General features: G+C 46.1%; 1 protein-coding gene across 14 annotated transcripts in view; it reads right to left on the reverse strand.

The window, feature by feature from the left end:
• The window catches only part of LDLRAD4 (low density lipoprotein receptor class A domain containing 4), a 291,731-nt gene that overhangs the window by 99,155 nt on the left and 168,929 nt on the right, over positions 1-23,647 (reverse strand). The gene's annotated exons all lie outside the window — the stretch shown is intronic.

A 23,647-nucleotide genomic window follows, 5' to 3' on the forward strand; every position in this document is an offset into this window, starting at 1 on the left:
CGATTTGGACAGATCCAGCGCTCTCAGCAGATGACCCCTGGCTGTCACCCACTTACTTAGGTGTCTTTCACCTGACTGACTACTGCAAAGTGAGAGCAAGCAAATAGGGGAGGGGGGCCAAGGGTGCGTCTTGGTATTCAAGATTACGAACAGAATGGAGTCATTGTCTGAGCCAGACAAAACTGTAAGGCAGAAATTCAAAATTCTATATATTTAAATTCAATGTAAGGCATTTAAATCATCCCTTTAAACTTCGTATGCTGGGATTCTTTTGCACATTTATGTGACACATTTAGAACCTCTTTCTAGAGCTCAGATCAACATGTCATCTAGAGAAACATCAACTACAAACAGGACAGAATCTGATCTATTTGATCAAACAGCTACCTCCTGTTGCCACTGCAAACATCTCTCCTCCACATCAACTGCCCTCATCCCCAGCAGTCATGCTAAGGGGCTCTTCTGTCTCTGTAGCCCCAGAAAGGCCACACCGTTCAACAAGGAGCCGGATGGTCACTTTCAGAGACCACGGCCATGTAAACAGAACCCACCATCCAACTCAAGGCAGGAGCAGTGCCCTCCTGCTCTGCCCCATTCAAGCCACAGCAGCCCGGAACAAAATCTACGGCAGAAGCGCCACCCATAAGCCCCCGCAGCTCAAGCGCATTTCACTGCCACGATCACAGCTTTCCATCTCCACCGATGATGCCTGACTAGGTGCCAGACTGGATTCACACACTGCGTCATGACTGTCCCCCATGAACACAGCAACACAGCAACACTGGGGGCGGGGGCTGGTGAGTGATGACAGGGTCACAGTGGGAAAGGCAGACTCAGTGACTGGGGCCATAGGCACAGGGAGGTGCTCGTGTGACATTGGGAGACACTCTGCCCAGGTGACCCTCCAGCAAACACCTCAAAATAATCACATGATTTACAAAGAAGCACCTCTCTTGGATAAATGTTGTGTCCAATATTTACCTCATTCAAGTTAATAACAGAAGTAAAATCACTGATTCAGATGCTTTTTTGAGCCACAGGGCCTCCAGGGATCATAACCGTTTTCCCCACCAGCAGATGGAGAAACGCCAGGCCCAATGTGGTAATGAACCAAGGTCATCGACAAGAGTAGCAGAGCCTCTGACTCTAGTTCTAACCCATGTGTGACAGGGGCAATGCACAAATCCATCATCATCCACGATGAAAACAAGTTTCAGTGCTGGGCCTCCAAGAAAATATCATTAAGAGTCCTTCCCCTTGCAAACGTCACACCCAAAGTACCCACATAATACCTGACACCGTGTCACACCACGACAAGTCCCAGACCTCCTGACCTCCTTGACGTGGACACATGAACACATGGCAGCTGCAAAACAAAGTCCATCATCATTTGTTTCCAAAGGGAAAAGAGCTGGACCCCGTATCTTTCCTCAAATACAATCCCTGCTGTTATTCAAATGTTACATTCCTACACAATAAAACCCCACCCGTGACACACACGCTCACACACACCTCAGGAGGTGGGAGGGGAAAAGGGAGGAGCTGTAAGATGAACAAGGTCTGAGGACCTACCGTAGGACGTGGTGGCTACAGGTGGCAACACTGTTGCACAAATGAAATTTTTGCTAAGAGTGGAACTTTATTCTCTTCAAAAAAAAAAGGAAAAAAAGAGGTAAACATGTGAGGTGACAGATGTGGTAATTAACTAGGTGGCGGGAAACCTTTCACAACGTGTATGTATATCAAACCACCACAATGTACATGTTAAACATCTTACAATTGTCAACTGTGCCTCAATAAAGCTGATGTTTTAAAAAATTTAAAACAAGCTGCAAAGTACAACCAAGACATTGACTGTTCTGACTTTCTGCAACTCCTAGCCGTGACTAACTGGTGGCCACGGACCCCAGGCCCCAGCTCCCTGCTGGCTCTGCCCATCCCCCCCAGCTCAGTGTATACCTGAGTTCCCCAGGGGCAGGCCTCTCCCTTCCGAGGCTGCATCACCCTCCAGTGACTCCACTCCACAGCCTCCACCCTAAATAACCACACCCCCCTTCCCTCCACCCCCCCAGCAGTAAGACCACCGAGTGGGGGTGAGCTGGGGAGAGGACCCCTCCCAGCTGGGGCAGCTCTGACTACCTATATATCCATCTCCTGATGTGCTTTCACACTGATTCCTTCAAACTCTATTTTTTTTATAATCATAACAATCATCCAGCAATAAGACTCTTTCCAAAACCTACTGAAAAGCCAGCCCCCCCCGCCCCCGCAATTAACTTCCCTGATGTGTATCCTGTGGCTACTGCGAGTTCACCTAAAGGCCACCTGCTCTGTGGACAAGGCAGGGTCCTTCCCTCTGTTCTCCGTCTATAACGTTCCCTTGCTTATAAAGTGGGGCTAAGAGCTAGGTGCTGTCTCAGGACCTGCATGTCTCACAGCCTCACTCTCCTGCTCAAAAACCTTCAATGATTTCCTTCAGAACAGAGAACAAAAACTATCTGGCCCAACATCCTGGCTTTCTGAAGTCAGGCCCCAATCTACCTTTCCAGTAATGCTCCTTAAAATCAGCCCTGACCTCCAAGTAAGCTGGCATTTTGTGACCATTCCCCACCTGCAGGCTGCTCAGGAGAGAGTTTTCCAAGACCCCCACCCATAGCAGGTCTGCCTTGGGCACCCACGTGCCAGTGCTGCCCCACACCTGGCACTGGAGAAACTGCCCCACACCTCTAAGGGTCTTCTCAAGGGCACCAGTTTAGCACTAGATGGAGATCACATCTTGTACCCTTGCACACTGCCTTCCCCCCACCCCCGTATACTCTGCACCTTGTGCCCCTCACATACTCAACACCCACAAAAATACTCTCCACGAAATATGCCCACAAAAGGATGTGTTGCTACTACTTAGGGTACCATTTTCTAAGAGTAACCACTCCAAACACATTTTCTCTAGAGTATTCTCCAGCCCCCTGTCCTGTTCTTTAAACAGCTTTTGAAAATTAATCAGTTCTGGCACCTGGTTTTTCTGGGAGAAGCTACCTGCACTGTCCATCAGCCCCTGTTGCTCCAGGTTAAATGTCCTGACATAAGAACGAATGCAGAGGACTTCCTAGGTGGTGCAGTGGTTAAGAATCTGCCTGCTAGTGCAGGGGACACAGGTTCAATCCCTGCCCCAGGAAGATACCACATGCCACGGAACAAATAAGCCTGTGCGCCACAACTACTGAGCCTGCACTCTAGAGCCCATGAGCCACAACTATTGAGCCCATGTGCCACAACTACTGAAGCCCACCTGCCTTGAGTCCGTGCTCTGCAACAAGAGAGGCCATCACAATGAGGAGCCTGTGCACCACAATGAAGAGTAGCCCCCGCTCTCAGCAACTAGAGAAAGCCTGTGTGAAGCAACGAAGACCCAACACAGCCAATAAAATAAATAAATAAATAAATAAAATTATATATAAAAAAAAAAAGAATGAATACAGAGCCACAAGGGCCTGAGGAGGCAGCAGCCATGGCTCCTGCAGTCTCATGGGGTTGCAGGTGCCCTGAGACATCTTTTAAGACCCTCTCCATCTTTTAAGGTCAGACTGGCCTTTAAGAACTTGGATTCATGCAAGTCCCCTCCCCAAGGAGCAGACGACACTCGGCATTTCTATCTTCCAAGCACATATAACAGGAAGGGGCTGCATTTTCTTGGTTGTCAAGTCACAGACACAGGCCTGAATTAAGTCACAAAAGGTGTATCACTGTCCTGGCTCAGCCGCCCCCACCTCCCGCAACACGGAGAGCCGCCTGCTTCCAACCCTGACAGCTGGAGAGGCTGCCAGTCTGAGCACCTTCCCAAAAACAATACATGGGTCCCCCCAGGGATCTAAGGAGAAAAGGGTCAGAGGTTTAGCTCAAGTTCCTTACTCCCATTTTTTCAGAATAAGTGAATAAAGGAAGCCCAGAAGCCCCAGTGAAGATGAAGAGATAAAGATAAGGAGGTGACAGGCCCAGGTATCCCTTGGGACACAGGCTGCCAAAGTGAGGGGAACTTGAGCTAAACCTCAGACCCTTTTCTCTTGAGATCTCTGGGAACTAAGAGCTAGGTGCCTCTTCCCAAAGAGGGGAACCACACCACACTGTCCCAGCCAAGTCCCCCCAAGAAATCTCAGGGGCCACTGACATTCTGCTCCTCTAATGACGTGAAAAGAACCAAGAGGTGTTGCAGACGCCCCACATGGCACCCGGATGCCATGACGGGTGTCCCTGCAGCTTGTCCAAAGAGGGGAGAGCTTACGCCCTACATGTAGCTGAAGGGAGGGTGGGCAAGAGTTTCAGGGAAAGACAAAGCCTCTCTGAGAGAGGGCTATGCCTTCGGGAGGACCCGGAAGACACTGCCAAGAGCCGCTCTGGGAGGTTGGCTCACTCACTGCCTGTGGCTACTGAACACAAGAGCTCGTTCCTTCTTTTCCAGGGATCATGTGCTTCATGAATAGTTTTCATCTTTGACTTCCTTTTTTTTTCCTGGCAGGAAGAAGCAAAGACCGTCTAAGCTTTCCCTCTGCTGTTGGCTCTTAGAACATGACAAGAATGGATGATCGAATGAAAAAATGATTATTTCCAAATTTAGGTTGCTGGGAGTTTTTTCCAAACTAAAAGCCTACTCTGGCGTCTTCCTTGAGACATAACTAAAAGAGCTCCAAGTTTGGGTGACTGATTCCGAGGGTGGGCCCGCCGGGGTCACTACACCTCTGCAGGACAGGACACATGTGACGACTGAATTTCAGCTCTATTTCTGCAGTTCCTCAAAAAGGGTCCCTTCCAAGCTTTACTGCAGACCCTTTCGGGTAATATTTCTGAGGCAAATACATGACTAAGGACACCAAGTCCAACAATGAGACCCCTCCCGGCTGGGCTGTGCCTGCTCCTCCTATCACTGCCCCCTCCCCCCCATAATTTCATGCTGAGAGTACAGCCCACCCCCACCCCAATCCGAATCCCCACCCCTCCACATTCAGACTGTGAGTTTTCACGGGTAGACACTTACTACTTATGTCACATAAACCCCTCTCCTCGCACCAGGGAAACACTGAGTAAAGCAACCATCGGAAGGTGCCCGCGTCCCAGGGCACAGCCGAGCGGCACTCATGAGGGCTCTGCCTCACTGCCTCCAGCACCATTAGCAGAGCAGCCTGGGAGGAGATCCAGCTCTGGAAAGTCCTCAGAGATTCATCAGAAAAGAAAGCAAGCCAGGTGAGTCTCTAAAGCCCTCCCTAATTAAGAGACTAAGCCCTAGAGGCGAGCAGTCAGGACAGACAATGTCAACCGGAGCAGCGCCAGGCCCAGCAGCACACGCAGCTGACCCGGTCCTGCATCTGCTCCCGCCGCCCATGGCCCTGTGTCCGCAGTGGAGCACCATCTAAAGCACCAGCACCACCCACTACACCTCTCCCTCCACAATCTCCCCAATGCCTGACACTAGGTGAGTTTGCACGAAAACTGATCCAAAACAGAGGGCATACTCTCTCCACCCCCACCCCCGATCCCTCCCCCAGGAAGCAGGCTTGCATTGATTTCTGTCTGATTACACAAGAGCCTGCCCTGACTTTCCCGTTACTTAAGCCGGCATCTCAGTGCGTGTCCTCAGAGACCAGGCTCCGCTCAGGCAGGGCCGTCTAGACAGTATTCATGACCCATCTGTCTGGCAGGCCGGCGGACCGGCAAACTATTAGAACTGAAGCGGCGTCTCCCACCTCCGCCTCCCGCCAGCTCTCCCTTTGCAAAGCACGAATCTGACACTGAAAATTACTATCATTGTTGCAGTTCTCAAAATAGCACTGCCAGACTTTCATTAACATCCACACTAGACTACTAAATATTTAAAGAAGTGGATAAATTTCATCTGAAGTGGGACAGCCCCGCACACATGAAAGCAGTAACAGAATCAAAATGTAAATCTAAGAGGTTGTTTTTAATCCACATAAATTTAGTGCACAGCAGGAGGAAAGGAAGCCTAGGGTTTACTGAAACTCCCTCCCATTTGTTCTCTGCCTTTGTTTATTTGAAAAGGCAGAGTTGCCTTTCAAGACCTTACAAGATTTTAACTGATCAGCAAACTGTCTTGGAGAAAAAGAGGCACAAACCAAAGGGGCAGGCGGGGAGGGGCCCTCCTGGCATGAAGGAGGAGGGTGAGCCTGCCCCTCTGCAGGCAGGGAAGCTGCTGCATCCTGACATTGTTTAAATGCTATTCTGGGTCATTTACACACAAGCCAGTTTTGCCATGGATTCTTTTTTCTTTCTTTAAGTTGAAAAAGGGTTGGTCAGCACTGTCAAAAAACATACAATGTTGTGCAGAACAGCTTGGTTCAAGGCCAGCAGCACTTACTGCTGGCCTCAACCAAGGCAGGAGCCACCCCACCAACCTCCCTGCCCTGGGGCAACACAACACACTGGGAGACCGCCCCACCCTCCCTGCGGAGGCCACATCAGAGTCTGATCCACTGAAGGCATCGTGAGGGGCCACAGGCCTCACGAGATCCGGTGGGGAATCAGGGGTCCAGGGCTAACAGCCCACATCTGGCCAAAGGGGGGCTCTGTGCTCACAGCAGGTGAAAAGGGTTGAGGCAGTGGCAGAAATGGAGGCTCCCTGTTCACTAGATCCCACCAGCTCCCGTGTTCACATTCCCACCCTACTGATCAGGAAGGAAAATGGAAAGAGGAACTCACTTTTCAGGTCATGTATATAGGACACAACCAGGGGAACTGAAGAAGGGATTAATCACTCCATCAATTCGTAGAGGAAATCTGAAAAAACTCAACAAAACGAATGATCCCTGCTACACTAGGGATCCTGGGTCAGTATTTTAGAATCTATTTGAAAATCCAGGATGAAACCAAGATTATAATTGTCTATATATCAATTTAAAATGTCATATAAACAATTGCTCCTGGAGCACTCACTTCTATGGGCCTTCATAATAACACATTGTTTGTTTGATCTCCACCCTACAAACCTTTAAAAACTGATGCATAAATCCTTATCTTACTCAAAAAATATCATGAAAAAACAAACACCTAGAAGCAAAAACAAATAAAAAAGTCTGAATTCAGTTCCTTGCTCCAACATGTTCCAGCAGTGTGACCCTGAATAAATTACTTAACCTCTCTGAGCACTGTTTCCTAGGCAACCTTTCTAGATTTCTAGGTTTTTTTTTAACTTCTTTTATTTATTTATTTATTTATTTATTTATTTATTTATTTATTTAATTGGCCGTGTTGGGTCTTTTTAGCTGTGCGTGGGCTTTCTTTTTAGTTGCAGTGAGTGGGGGCTACTCTTTGTTGTGGTGCACAGGCTCCTCATTGCTGTGGCTTCTCTTGTTGTGGAGCAGGGGCTCTAGGTGCGTGGGCTTCAGTAGCTGCAGCACATGGGCTCAGTAGTTGTGGCTCACGGGCTCTAAAGCGCAGGCTCAATAGTTGTGGCACACGGGCTTAGTTGCTCTGCAGCATGTGGGATCTTCCTGGGGCAGGGATCGAACCCGTGTCCCCTGAATTGGCAGGAGGATTCTCAATCACTACGCCACCTAGAAAGCCCAATTTCTAGGTTTTGAGACAAATGGCATGATACACGTAAACAGCTGGCGCTCAGCAAATGGCAGCTCTCTGCCCACCTCATCCCCATCCGAAGAAGCCACAGGCCTTCAGAGAAACTCCTTGCACCGCTAATCATCAGAGAAACAGAGCCGTGTTCCCCTTTGGTAAGTGATGAGATGCATGGGAAGCAGCAGTGGGCGAAGGCCTGGCTGGAGCGTCCTGGTGTGGGCACCCCAGGCATCAACATTTAAGACGAGGAGGGAGCAGAGGGCTCTCCCAGCACAGCGCCCTCTGCAGCAGCATGCAGGCTACTCCTCCAAAGGGCCGTTGCTGAGAAACACCACCACTTTGAAAGACAAGATTGAGGCCACCAGCAAGAGTTTAATGTGGACTGTCTGTCAGAAGGTAGTACTGTGTCAACATGACATTTTCTGGGCTTTGGTGACTATACTATCATTATGGAAGAGAATGTCTTTTTCTTAGGAAATACACACTGAAGTATTTTCGGGTAAAAAGACATGGTACCTGCAACTTACCAAGTGCCAGGCATTGTTCTAATTGCTTTACCTAAACTATTTCACTAAATCCTCAGAACGATCCTTTGAGAAAGATACCAATACTATTATTGTCTTCATTTCACAAAGGACAAAATCAAGGTATGAGGAGGTTAAGCAACTTGCCTACAGCCATAGTCAGCGAGTGGTAACTGCGGGCTGGAACTCAGGGCCTCATCTTGGGCTTTGTAGTTGGAACAAACTGCAGGCCCAGCACTGTCTGCAGGGTTGTTTACAGCACAGCCGGCAGCAGAACAAAGCCGGTGCCAGGGACATACTGGCAGGAAGTGGGACCTGCGCTGGTAGACTGACCAGGTCATTGACGCAACAGGCAGCATGCCCGCACACGCGCACCTCATTTAGTCAAGTTTCCTCTGGGTCCTCCAGGAACCAGCCCTTCCTGTGCCCCACAAGGGCTTGTCTCCCAGGGGCTCTGCACTGGGAAACTGAGACCCCAGTAGAGTACAGTGCATCCTGCCACACTGCTGGCCACAGAATGAACCCCAACTAGAGTAGGGACACAATCCAGTGAGTTTGGGTGTCGGTGGTAACCAATACACACTGTAATGACAGACAATTTGGGGAGCAGACCTTACGTCCCCTCTCTCTGTGTCCTATCACTCAGGCTGCCAGGGCTACGTAAGTGTTCTCACCCTCCAGGTCCACTGGCAGGGCACTAGGCCAAAAAACACAAGTTTTTTTTCATCCTCTGGTCTGACTTGTGTTTTCAAAAATAATCACATTCAATAATATGCAAAAATATTGATTCGCTATGCTGTATACCTGAAACTAACACAGTATTGTAAAGCAACTATACTTGTATAAAAAATTTTTTTAATTTTTAAAAAGCTTATCAAGTAGGAACAGATAACCTGCAGAGCCCTATAGCTAACAGAGAGATTAAATTTGTGGTTAGAAGCATTTGTACAAAGAAAACCCCAAGCCCAGATGGCTTCAACAGTGTATTTTATAAAATATTTAGAGAAGAAATAATAGCAATTCTACATAATCTCTAAACTACTGATGCATATAGCACGGATGAAAATCAAAATAATTATGCTGAATGAAAGAAGCCAGACAGAAGAGTGAATGCATTATGATTCCATTTATATAAACTCTAGAAAATACAAGCCAATCTACAGAGACACCAATTCATCAGTGGTCACCCGGGGTGCAGATAGGGAGGTAAGATAGGTAGTGACCACAGGGGAGTGACAAGCATGTTGGGCAGATGGACACAGCATCGTTAATTTGTGATGGTTTCATGGGTATATTCCTATGTAAAACTTACCAAATTATAATTGCTAAATATGTGCACTTTCCTGTATGTCAATTATACCACAACAGCTGTTTAAAAATAGATATATAGCAAAATATATATAACAAAAGTAAAGTAAAAAAAAAATCATTCACTCAGCAAATATTTACAGGGGTATGCAGTGTTTACTATATACGCCACACGCTGTATGCTGTATATGCCACGCACTATGGGAGGCACTGAAACCCTTGTAGTCACTGTTCAATTACCGGCAATACTGACTGCTTGCTGGGAAGTAGCAAAGGAAGAATAAATGGTTTTCAATTCAATTCAACAGATCCTTTTCAAGTGCCCACATGTACAGCCCGTGCTATGTTAGCAGTGTCGGGGCCTCCAAAGATGTGAGCATATAGCCCCTGTCTTCAAAGAGCTTAAAACCTAGTGGAAATCATTTTGGCCACATGTAATGATCAAGCAGAACAGTCAACACTTAAGAGGGACACAAGATGTTGCAGGGTTCCAGGCAGAAGAAATTACTTCTGGCAAGGGACAGGGGATCAGGAAAGTGACCAACCTGATATAACTGGCAAACACTAAGACAGAAAATACCACAACAACTGGCTGGTCTGGGGGTGGAGAGAGAAATAACTGGTTCAGCCTTGAAAGCTCAGGAGTTGAAGAGGTTTGGATACTTTGTCTGAGCTGGAGATAAGAATAGGGGTGTGGCTTTGATGCCAAGTGGGGTTTAGAATTCCTCAGGCAAGAACGAGGACCAGGCTGGAACCTGGGGGACAGAGGAGCTGCCACAGAGAAGGAGTAGCTGGAGGTGTCCGGGGAGTCCTGGACCCTAAGGGAATGGAGAATCTCAAAGAGGGTTGATCAACCTTACCAACTACAGAGAAAAGGCCAGAAAGAGAAGAAATGGGAAAAAAAAAAAAAGTTCACGGGATCTGGCCATAAACAAGTAACCCAGCAAAAGCAGCCAGGAGAGAGTGGTGGTTAGTAAAAGGGGCTGGAAGGGGCGGTCGGCGGCCATCAGCAGCCTTCCAAGGGCAGGAAGAGGCGAGCTGAGCTGCACTGGGAGGAAAAGGGACAGGGCAGGCCCCGGCAAGCGTGGAGGAGGGCAGGGGAGGAGGGCAGGAGGGCTCCAGCCGGGAACTACAAGGACCTGAGGGCTGCTCGGGGCCCTCCTGAGTGGAGGCCACGCTGCCCTCGGGTCTGCGGGGCTGATGCAGCCATGGGTGGTGGGCCCAGAGGCACAGGGCAGTCAGAAGGAATCTGGGGAAGCCAGAGGGAGGAAGGTAAAGGTGAGGGGCCTGGAGGAGAAGGAAGGATCTGACGGGGAAGGTGACACAGCGGCTGGTGAGACGCCCGGTGCTGGGGGACAGGACCTTGCACTCCTGAAGTCTCACTTCCTTGAAGTTAAACAGGCCATTGGGAATCAAAGAATCCTAGATAAAACCTGGGAGCTGGTCACTCAAGTGCAGCAGAGATTGTTCCTAAAAAGGTTCTGTGTACACACGACACATTTGAATTCATCCATTCTGAATGACACTGATCACCTCTGAAGGGCGAGAGGGAACCCTTTCATTATTAAGAAAACTGATGCAGTATGAGATCTACTTCCTGGCAATCACACAGTAGATAGGAGCTTCCCTTATAGAAGTATCCCCACTAGTAAACGGAGAAAAAAGGGCAGAATTAGGTCATGACTGCTTTGCAACCCCCCATGACTGACGATAATCACACAACAGGAGGAGCCCCCTGATGTGGACAGCAGGACCTCAAAGGACCTTCATTCACACCCGAGTCTCTCCAAACTTGGACACCCAACCACCAACAGACAAAAAGACTGAGGGGCAGCAAGCACACATCCCAGGGAAGCAGGGTACACCCCAGGACATGGGACACCACCATCGAACAGTCCAGACCTTCTGCCCAGATCACGAGGTGGTGGGGTGGGGGATGGGGGGATGGCAGGCTGTAGACTGGAAACACTCCTCAGGGCATTGCACAGCATCCTGAAACAATGCTTAAGGCCCCTTTGGATCCTGCTTCAAACAAACTGTAAACAGAACAAAACAATTTATAAGACAGCTAGAGGAAAATGAATGTTATTAGAGAATTATTGTTAATGTTACTGAAATAATTACAGAAAAAAATAAAGGTCCAGCCTTTGTGAAGCCTGGTTGTGAACAGGTTTCTACGTGATTACGAACGTGGTCCCAAATACATAATGCTGACATTCACTGACTTACTATGTGGATCATCTCACACCATACACAAGTCAAGACCTTACGCTGGCACCTTGAGCTCACACAGTGCTGTGTCGACTCCACCTCGAAAAAGCTGAGTGAGTGGATGAAGGAACAAATTCCTGGGAGGTGGGGAGCAGAGAGCCAGACCTGAGTCACAGGGGAGCACAGCTTAGTGACAAGGAGGGTGCCAGTCCCCTTGGAAAAAACTGATGAAGGAGGGAAGGAATCAAGATGGCAGAGAAGGAGGATGTGCGCTCACTCCCTCTTGCAAGAGCACCGGAATGACAACTAACTGCTGAAAAACCATTGACAGAAAGACACTATAACTCACCAAAAAAAACCCACCCCACATCCAGAGACAAAGGAGAAGCTGCATTGAGACGGTAGGAGGGATGCAATTGTGTAACAATCAAAGCCCATGAATGCTGGATGGGTGACTCACAAGCTGGAGAACAGTTATACTGCAGAAATCCTGAGGGTTCTGAGCCCCACGTCAGGCTTCCTAACCTGGGGGTCCAGCAATGGGAGGAGGAATCCCCAGAGAATAAGACTTTGAAAGCCAGCAGGATTTGATTGCAGGACCTCCACAGGAGTGGGGGAAATGGAAACTCTACTCTTGGAGGGCACACAAAACAGTGTGCTCACCAGGACCCAGGGGGAAGGAGCAGTGACCCCATAGGAGACAGAACCAGACCTACCTGTTGGTGGTGGAGGGTTGCCTGCAGAGGTGGGGGGCAGCTGAGGCTCACCGAGGAGACAGGGGCACTGGCAGCAGGGGTTCTGAGAAGTGCTCATTGGCGTGAGCCCTTCCAGAGCCCACCATTAGCTCCACCAAAGAGCCTGTAAGCTCCAGTGCTGGGTCGCCTCAGGCCAAATGACCACCAGGGTGGGAACACAGTCCCACCCATTGGCAGACAAGCAGATTAAAGTGTCACTGAGCTCCACCCACCAAATCTGATTAAAGTTTTACTGAGCTCCACCCACCCAGCCCAACCCACCATCAGTCCCTCCCATCAGGAAGCACCCACGAGCCTCCTAGACAGCTTCCTCCACAAGAGGGCAGAGAGCAGAATCAAGCAGTATCAGCAGTATTTCATCTTGTGGAAGTGAAAATCACAGCCACAGAAAGACACAGAAAATGAAAAGGCAGAAGACTTTGTACCAGATGAAGGGACAAGATAAAACCCCAGAAAAACAACTAAATGAAGAGGAGACAGGCACTCTTCCGGAAAAAGAATTCAGAATAATGATGGTGAAGATGATCCAGGACTTTGAAAAAAGACTGGATGCAAAGATCAAAAAGTTGCAAGAAAAGTTTACCAAAGACCTAGAAGAATTAAAGAACAAACAAACAGAGATATGCAACACAATAACTGAAATGAAAAATAAACTAGAAGGAACCAATAGCAGATTAACTGAGGCAGAAGGATGAATAAGTGACCTGGAAGACAGAATGGTGACAATCACTGATGCAGAAAAGAATAAAGAAAAAAGAATGAGAGAGATAGGATTAAGATGGCAGAGTAGGAGGACGTGCGCTCACTCCCTCTTGCAAGTGCACCGGAATTACAACTAACTGCTGAACAATCATTGACAGAAAGACACTGGAATTCACCAAAAAGACACCCCACATCCAGAGACAAAGGAGAAGCTGCAAGGAGATGGTAGGAGGGGCACAACTGCGTTAAAATCAAATCCCATAAATGCTGGGTGGGTGACTCTCAAACTGGAGAACAGTTATACTGCAGAAGTCCACCCGCTAAAGTGAGGGTTCTGAGCCCCACATCAGGCTTCCTAACCTGGGGGTCCAGCAACAGGAGGAGGAATCCCCAGAGAATAAGACTCTGAAAGCCAGCGGGATTTGATTGCAGGACCTCCACAGGACTGGGGGAAACAGAGACTCTGCTCTTGGAGGGCACACCAAAAAATGTGCTCACCAGGACCCAGGGGGAAGGAGCAGTGGCCCCATAGGAGACTGAACCAGACCTACCTGCTAGTGATGGAGGGTTGCCTGCAGAGGTGGGGGGGCAGCTGTGGCTCACCGAGGAGGCAGGAGCACTGGCAGCAGGGATTTTGGGAAGTGCTTATTGGTGTGAGCCCTCCCAGAGTCCGACATTAGCCCCACCAAAGAGCCTGTGGGCTCCAGCACTAGGTGGCCTCAGGCCAAACAACCAACAAGCTGTGAACACAGCCCCACCCATTAGCAGACAAGCAGATTAAAGTTTTACTGAGCTCCGCCCACCCAGCCCTACCCACCATCAGTCCCTCCCATCAGGAAGCACACAGGAGACTCCTAGATAGCTTCCCCCACAAGAGGGCAGACAGCAGTATCAAGCAGTATCAGCAGTATTTCATCTTGTGGAGCTGAAAACCACAGTGACAGAAAGACAGAAAAAAAGGAAAAAGCAGAGGACTTTGTACCAGATGAAGGGACAGGATAAAGCCCCAGGAAAACAACTAAATGAAGAGGAGATAGGCATCCTTACAGAAAAAGAATTCAGAATAATGATAGTGAAGATGATCCAGGACTTTGAAAAAAGACTGGATGCAAAGATCGAAAAGTTTACCAAAGACCTAGAAGAATTAAAGAACAAACAAACAGAGATATGCAACACAATAACTGTAATGAAAAAAACACTAGAAGGAACCAATAGCAGATTAACTGAGGCAGAAGGACGAATAAGTGACCTGGAAGACAGAATGGTGATAATCACTGATGCAGAAAAGAATAAAGAAAAAAGAATGAAAAGAACTGAAGACAGCCTAAGAGACCTCTGGGACAACATTCGCATTATAGGGTCCCAGAAGGAGACGAGAGAGAGAAAGGACCTGAGAAAATATTGGAAGAGATTATAGTTGAAAAATTCCCTAACATGGGAAAGGAAATAGCTACCCAAGTCCAGGAAGCGCAGAGTCCCAAACAGGATAAATCCAAGGAGAAACATGCCAAGACATATAGTAGTCAAATTGACAAAAATTAAAGACAGAGAAATATTATTAAAAGCAACAAGGGAAAACGACAAATAACATACAAGGGAACTCTCATCAGGTTAACAGCTGATGTCTCAGCAGAAACTCTGCAAGCCAGAAGGGAGTGGCATGATATATTTCAAGTGATGAAAGGGAAGAACCTACAACCAAGAATACTCTACCCAGCAAGGATCTCATTAATATTCGACGGAGAAATCAAAAGCTTTACAGACAAGCAACAGCTAAGAGAATTCAGCACCACCAAACCAGCCCTACAACAAATGCTAAAGGAACTTCTCTAAGCAGGAAACATAAGAAAAGGACCTACAAAAACAAAAACAAAACAATTAAGAAAATGGTACTAGGAACATACATATCGATAATTACCTGGAATGTAAATGGACTAAATGCACCAACCAGAAGACACAGACTGGCTGAATGGATACAAAAACAAGACCCATATATATGCTGTCTACAAGACACCCACTTCAGACCTAGGGACACATACAGACTGAAAGTGAGGGGATGGAAAAAGATATTCCATGCAAATGGAAATCAAAAGAAAGCTGGAGTAGCAATACTCACATCAGATAAAATAGACTTTAAAATAAAAAATGTTACAAGAGACAAGAAAGGACACTACATAAAGATCAAGGGATCAATCCAAGAAGAGGAGACAACAATTATAAATGTATTTGCACTCAATATAGGAGCACCTCAATACATAAGGCAAATGCTAACAACTATGAAAGAGGAAATCGACAGGAACACAATCATAGTGGGGGACTTTAACACCCCACTGACACCAATGGACAGATCATCCACACAGAAAATTAATAAGGAAACACAAGCTTTAAATGACACAATAAATCCGCTTGATTTAATAGCTATCTATAGGACATTACATCCAAAAACAGCAGATTACACATTCTTCTCAAGTGCACATGGAACATTCTCCAGGATAGATCACATTTTGGGTCATAAATCAAGCCTTGGTAAATTCAAGAAAACTGAAATCATATCAAGCATCTTTTCTGACCACAACACTATTAGATTAGAAATCAATTACAGGAAAAAAACTGTAAAAAACACAAACACATGGAGGCTAAACAATACACTACTAAATAACCAACAAATCACTGAAGAAATCAAAGAGGAAATCAAAAAATACCTAGAGACAAATGACAATGAAAACACAATGATCCAAAACCTATGGGATGCAGCAAAGGCAGTTCTAAGAGGGAAGTTTATAGCGATACAATCCTACCTCAAGAAACAAGAAAATTCCCAAATAAACAATTTAACCTTACACATAAAGAAACTAGAGAAAGAAGAGCAAACAAAACCCAAAGTTAGCAGACGGAGAGAAATAATAAAGATCAGAGCAGAAGTAAATGAAATAGAGACAAAGAAAACAATAGCAAAAATCAATAAAACTAAAAGCTGGTTCTTTGAGAAGATAAATAAAACTGATAAACCTCTAGCAAGACTCATCAAGAAAAAGAGGGAGAGGACTCAAATCAATAAAATTAGAAATGAAACAGGAGAAGTTACAACAGACACCGCAGAAATAAAAAGCACAAGAGATTACTACAAGCAACTATATGCCAATAAAATGGACAACCTGGATGAAACAGACAGATTCTTAGAAAGGTATAACCTTCCAAGACTGAATCAGGAAGACATAGAAAATATGAACAGACCAATCATGAGTAATGAAATTGAAACTGTGATTTAAAATCTCCCAACAAACAAAAGTCCAGGACCAGATAGATTCACAGGTGAATTTTATCAAACATTTAGAGAAGAGCTAACACCCATCCTTCTCAAACTCTTCCAAAAAATTGCAGAGGAAGGAACACTCCCAAATTCAATTTATGAAGCCACCATCAACCTGATAACAAAACCAGACAAAGATACTACAAAAAAAAAACTACAGACCAATATCACTGATGAATTTAGATGCAAAAAACCTCAACAAAATACTAGCCAACAGAATCCAACAACACATTAAAAGATCATCCACCATGATCAAGTGGGGTGTATCCCTGGAATGCAAGCATTCTTCAATATATGCAAATCAATCAATGTGATACATCACATTAACAAACTGAAGGATAAAAACCACATGATTATCTCAATAGATGCAGAGAAAGCTTTTGACAAAATTCAACACCCATTTATGATAAAAACTCTCCAGAAGGTGGGCATAGAGGGAACCTACCTCAACATAATAAAGGCCATATATGACAAACCCACAGCAAACATCATTCTCAATGGTGAAAAACTGAAAGCATTCCCTCTAAGATCAGGAACAAGACAAGGAGGTCCACTCTCACCACTACTATTCAACATAGTTTTGGAAGTCTTTGCCACAGCAATCAGAGAAGACAAAGAAATAAAAGGAATCCATATTGGAAAAGAAGAAGTAAAACTGTCACTGTTTGCAGATGACATGATACTATACATAGAAAATCCTAAAGATGCCACCAGAAAACTACTTGAGCTAATCAATGAATTTGGTAAAGTTGCAGGATACAAAATTAACACACAGAAATCTCTTGCATTTCCATACACCAACAATGAAAGATCAGAATGAGAAATTGAGGAAACAAGCCCATTCACCATTGCAACAAAAAGAATAAAATACCTAGGAATAAACCTGCCTAAGGAGGCAAAAGACCTGTACTCAGAAAACTATAAGACACTCATGAAAGAAATCGAAGAAGACACAAACAGATGGAGGGACATACCATGCTCTTGGATTGGAAGGATCAACATTGTGAAAATGACTATATTACCGAAAGCAATTTACAGATTCAATGCAATCCCAATCAAATTACCAATGGCATTTTTCACAGAAGTAGAACAAGAAATTTTACGATTTGTATGGAAACGCAAAAGACCCCGAATAGCCAAAGCAATCTTGAGAAGGAAAGACAGAGTTGGTGGAATCAGGCTTCCTGACTTCAGGCTATACTACAAGGCTACAGTGATCAAGACAGTATGGTACTGGCCCAAAAACAGAAATATAGATCAATGGAACAGGATAGAAAGCCCAGAGATAAACTACAGTCAACTAATCTATGACAAAGGAGGCAAGGATATACAATGGAGAAAAGGCAGCCTCTTCAATAAGTGGTGCTGGGAAAACTGGACAGCTACATGTAAAAGAATGACATTAGAACACTTCCTAACACCATACACAAAAATAAACTCAAAATGGATTAAAGACCTACATGTAAGGCCAGTCACTATAAAACTCCTAGAGGAAAACAGAGGATGAACACTCTTCGACATAAATCACAGCAAGATCTTTTTTGATCCACCTCCTAGAATAATGGAAATAAAAACAAAAATAAATGAGTGGGACCTAATGAAACTTCAAAGCTTCTGCACAGCAAAGGAAACTATAAGTAAGATGAAAAGACAACCCTCAGAATGGCAGAAAATATTTCCAAATGAATCAACAGACAAAGGATTAATCTCCAAAATATATAAACAGTTTATTCAGCTCAATATCAAAAAAACAAACAACCCAATCCAAAAATGGGCAGAAGATTTAAATAGGCATTTCTCCAAAGAAGACATACAGATGGCCAAGAGGCACATGAAAAGCTGCTCAACATCACTAATTATTAGAGAAATGCAAATCAAAACTACAATGAGGTATCACCTCACACTGGTCAGAATGGGCATCATCAGAAAATCTACAAACAGTAAATGGGGAGAGGGTGTGGAGAAAAAGGAACGCTCTTGCATTGCTGGTGGGAATGTAAATTGATACAGCCACTATGGAGAACAGTATGGAGGTTCCTTACAAAACTAAAAATAGAACTACCATATGACCCAGCAATCCCACTACCGGGCATATACCCAGAGAACACCATAATTGAAAAAGGCACATGCACTCCAACGTTCATGGCAGCACTATTTACAATAGCCAGGACATGGAAGCAACCTAAATGTCCATCAACAGATGAATGGATAAAGAAGATGTGGTACATACATACAATGGAATATTACTCAGCTGTAAAAAGCAATAAAACTGGGACATTTTTAGAGACATGGATGGACCTAGAGACTGTCATACAGAGTGAAGTGAGTCAGAAAGAGAAAAACAAATATTGTATATTAACACATATGTGGACTATAGAAAAATGGTACAAATCAACCAGTTTGCAAGGCAGAAACAGAGACACAGATGTAGAGAACAAACATATGGACACCAAGTGGGGAAAGCGGGGAGGGTTGGGGGGGGGAATGAATTGGGAGATTGGGATACCAAATTGTACACTCTAAATATATGCAGTTTATTTAAAAAAAAAAAAAAACTGACGAAGGTGGGAAGAGCTGGAGAGCTGGTTTGGGAAGAAAGACACTCAGCTCACATTTTAATGTGCTGAATATATTTCATTTGGTTGTTAACACCTTAAACAGCCCTGGGCAAAAAAAAATCAAAGTTTCCTTCTGAAAAGTCCTGAAGTTAAAATCCTGGACTTTAATCGGGGAACTTTATTAGCTTCAGCTTATTTTACTTTGAGATTCAGGTTTACGAGGCCACCAATCAAGAAAGAAGCAAAGAGCCCCTAGTAAGGGTGGAAGCGTCATCCTCTCCTTCCCCCCAGTTGGACCCCCTCATTCACTGGAGGTGAAGCTGTTGCAAGGACCTCCCTGTGCTCTCAGCTCTGGGGCATGAATCCCAAGCAGTAAGTGACTGAGGAAGACCTCCTCTCGCCAGTGCCCTCAAAGCACACGGTTCCTTCCAAGGCTGCTGATGTCTGTTTACTGAAGCCAGGGCAACTGCCATCAGGATGTGGCAGGGGGGCTACAAAGGGCAGCGGGTCCTCGAAGCCAAAGCCCGCGGCGCAGGGCCAGCATCACAGGAGATAGGCAGGCTGTGCAGCTGGGGAGCCTTGGTCTGGCCTTTCAGAGACAGGGGCAGGAGCTGTGGTGTGACCAGGTCACTCTCCGCTGCCACCCACCCACCCAGGCCTCGCTCGCCCACACTCCGCCATCCTCAGCCCTGACACCCAGCAACCTCCCTCCGTGAAACCACCATGACCATGTCCTAAGAGAATTGTTCTCTGTGGAGTCCTGGACCACAAATTGCTGTTACTACTCAGCGTGGTACCCTGTTTTCATGCTGAGTCGTCTTTGTGTGAGAATCTTTCAGTTCCCCAAGCTGTCAGCATCTTGATGACAGAATCTGTTGTCCTGCATTCCCCAGAATGCTTGGTACAGTGACCAAAGAAGGTACTTAGTAACTGCATCTGTAAATATAATAATTTGTATAATTTTATTTTTATAAATAATAATTTTATCTGTATAATTTGTATTTTAGTGTTCAGGAGTACGTTTTGATGGTTGAAGAGAAAAGATATGGGAGGACTTTCCTGGTGGCTCAGTGGTTAAGAATCCTCCTGCCAATGCAGGGGACACAGGTTCCATCCCTGGTCCGGGAAGATCCCACATGCCACAGAGCAGCTAAGCCCATGTGCCACAACAAGAGAAGCCACCACACTGAGAAGTCTGTGCACCACAATGAAGAGTAGCACCCACTCACCACAACCAGAGAAAGCCTGCACGCAGCAATGAAGACCCAACGCAGCCAATAAATAAATAAATTTATTTAAAAAAGAAAAAGAAAAAAGAAAAGGCATGGGAAAAGCTGGCATTTAGGCTGACTGCATTTCCCTCTTCTGTAAAAAGATGTACCAACAAGTCGCTTTCCCCATGGGACACTCAGCATGGCCCCTCCCCCACATCTGGGCAGAGCCTCAGGGCTCACAGACTCAGGGACTCGCCTCAGTTCACCAATTAACAAAGCAGAGAAGCAGTGAGACCACTCAGTCTAGGTTTCGAAAACATTTTCTGAAGGAAAAGTTTCTTAACAGCTACTATAAGGGCTTCTATTACCATTAGCACTGCTACCTTCACAAATGACAATGACATTTTCTTTCTAACCTTAATTCATGCTAAATTTTAGCAAATATGAAATGAGAGCGATGACCAAGACATTGGAGTCAGGGCACATGCCCACAGCCAAAAACACAGGCAGAAAACTGATTCCACCCTTCTTGACCCTAAGTGCGATCAAAGAGCAGAACACTGAGCGTTTCCTCTACTTCAGTACAAAGCGGATCAAGTAAACGACTCTTGTTCTTGAACAGGAATAAGGAGAAAGCACTCTTTGTTTTCCTTGAATGCATCGGTTTATAGACAAGAAGTCCTGTACTATTCCAAGTTCCCAAGGCAGGGAGCAAGTGGTGCCACCCCTCACCACCACCCCCACCCTGCCAGGCTGCCCACCTGCTGCAGATGTAGGCTGGTGGGCCCTGCAGAGCCCCTCCCGAGTGGAAAGCCTCCAAGCCTCACTGGGCAGCTGAGGGTGGAAGCAGAACAGCCTTTGCTCTGTGCTCTTGCCTGACAGACCAAGGGGAGGAGAATGTAGAGATTTGATACCCAATCACTCTCCAGCAGCACAGAGGACAGAGCAGCCACAGCAAACCCAGATGTGACAAGCGGCGGTCCGGGCCCAGCGAGCCCCCTTCAGCTGGCGGCTCCCCCACAGGCCTTCCGCAGGGGACAGAGGAGGCGGGAAACACCCAGAACCTCTGAGGATGAACTCACCTGTGGATGCCTGGAACCCATGCTCCACGAAGGATGCTCTGCCGTGAAGACATATGGCAGCAGTCATGCAGGTCCCATCCCCAAGACGTGCCACACAGTGAGGGGCGACGAAGACAGCAACGAGACAATGATGCAGACCACACTCTTCACATATGTTATTTCATGTAAATTCTCACAGCAACCTTACACAGCAGAAGTAATTCCTATTTCACAGAGAAACTAAGCCTCAAAGGGGTTCAGCTGCTTCCTTAAGCTGGAACTAGAACCCAGGGTAACCTAAAGCCACAGCCCTTGTCCTGGCCTTTGTCACTCTGTCTCCTGACTCACCAATCTTCTTAAAAGACAGCACACTGTAAACAGTTTCCCATTTTGGCTACAAGGGCATAAGCCTAGCTACATCTGAATGGTAGGGACCAACAGTTTGCCAACAGGATCTTAAGATTTCCCTGTTAGGATACAAACTACTATATATAAAATAAACAACAAGGTCCACTGTACAGCACAGGGAACAGGATATTAAATATCCTGTGATAAACCATAATAGAAAAGAATACACACACAGGCGTGTGCGCGCGCGCGTGTCTGTGTGTGTATATATATACACACACATATATATAACTGAATCACTTTGTTGTACAGCAGAAATTAATACATTGTAAATCAACAATATTTTATAAAAAAATTTTTCTCTTGCGAACTCTCAGAGCTCCCTGGGCAACACTGAGCCATTTACAGATGTGGCTGCTTCACCTGACTTCTAAGCAAAATTAAAGTCTTCACATTTTAAAAACTGAAGGGAAAAGATATCTGGAAATCTGCTTCAAAAACCAGGAAATACTGGACTTCCTAGGTGGCGCAGTGGGTAAGAATCCGCCTGCCAATGCAGGGGACACGGTTTTGATCCCTGCCCCTGGAAGATACTACATGCCGCGGAGCAACTAAGCCCGTGCACCACAACTATTGAGCCTGTGCTCTAGAGCCCGCAAGCCACAACTATTGAGCCCATGTGCCACAACAACTGAAGCCCACACACCTAGAGCCCATGCTCTGCAACGAGAGGCCACTGCAATGAGAAGCCCGCACACCACAATGAAGAATAGCCCCCGCTCACTGCAACTAGAGAAAGCCCGTGTGCAGCAATGAAGACCCAACACAGCCAATAAAATAAATAAATAAATAAATAAATAAATAAATAAATAAATAAATAAATTTATAAAAAGAAAACAAGCAAAAAACAAAAACAAAAAAAACCAGGAAATACTTATGAGAAAGGGGGAGAGGCAGGGAGGAAGGGACACAATAGGATGGAGGCAGGACCTCTGTGAAGGGAAGGCACCTCCAGGAAGTGCCCCTGGCAGCCAGAAGGTGTGTCCTGCCTGCTTTTCACAGGAGTTCCGACCAGGTGAGACCCCACGCAGGGTCCTGATGTCCTCCCCTCCCCTCCCCCACCGTCGTATGTGCGCGTTACTCACATCTAGAGAACACAAATGAGACATGTCTCCACACTGCTCTTCTCCTTCTAAGACCTCGGCTTGAGTCTCGATGACCTGTATCAAGTGCTCAGTACCAGCCAGACTTAAGTGCTTCCCATGGACCGTCCCACTTAATCCTCATGCCCCGCCCCTTGCAAACAAGGCTCAGAGCTACTGGATGGGGCCACAGCAGGCACAGCTCACTGCAGGTCCCTTCCTTCCCTGGGTCCAGGCAGGCTCACTGCGCAAATTACAGTGCTGACGACCACAGGGGCTACTGCAGAAAACATTGCCAGAGGAAGCACAAGGACTAAATACCAAGAAAGCACACAGCTCACCTTAAACTATCTTCTCAAAGTATCAAGATGGGACTCTAAGAAAGCTCAGTATAAGTGACACAACAGAAACGACAGCACAATTAGACTCCCAGATTTAGCAGGAATAAGTAGAAGGCTTAAAACTCAGAGCTTTCCCCCAACATAAAAACACAGTGGGAAAAGAGAAAACTGTTTCTCTTTAAAAACCCCCTGCCATTTCACATTAGAGGATCAGAATTATGTAGTCTGATCTCTAGAACAAAAATTTTACAATCTGTAAATAAAAACAAATACAATTTCTCACAATAATGTCAGTAGAAGTGGGGAGAGAAGCCACGTTTCCTGAGGTGATCTCAGTGGGATGACCCCTGACAAGGGTCAGTGCTGTAAAACACCCTTGACCTCAGCCCAGGAAACACGGGGCAACAAGCTACTTCCTTAAGAGAAGTTCGGCAGTGTTTCCAAGCTACCTTCTTGCTCCTTCCTCTTCATAAAAGCCATGAGATCAAAAATCAATCAATTTTGTACTCGGATTTCACCTTCTTCCAGTTCAAGAAATGCTCACAGCCTCAGCCTGGGGATTCACACAGGAGAACACCTCACTCAGGTTGCT

This window comes from Hippopotamus amphibius, chromosome 11, assembly GCF_030028045.1.
Source record: "Hippopotamus amphibius kiboko isolate mHipAmp2 chromosome 11, mHipAmp2.hap2, whole genome shotgun sequence".
NCBI classification, from domain to species: Eukaryota; Metazoa; Chordata; class Mammalia; order Artiodactyla; family Hippopotamidae; genus Hippopotamus; species Hippopotamus amphibius.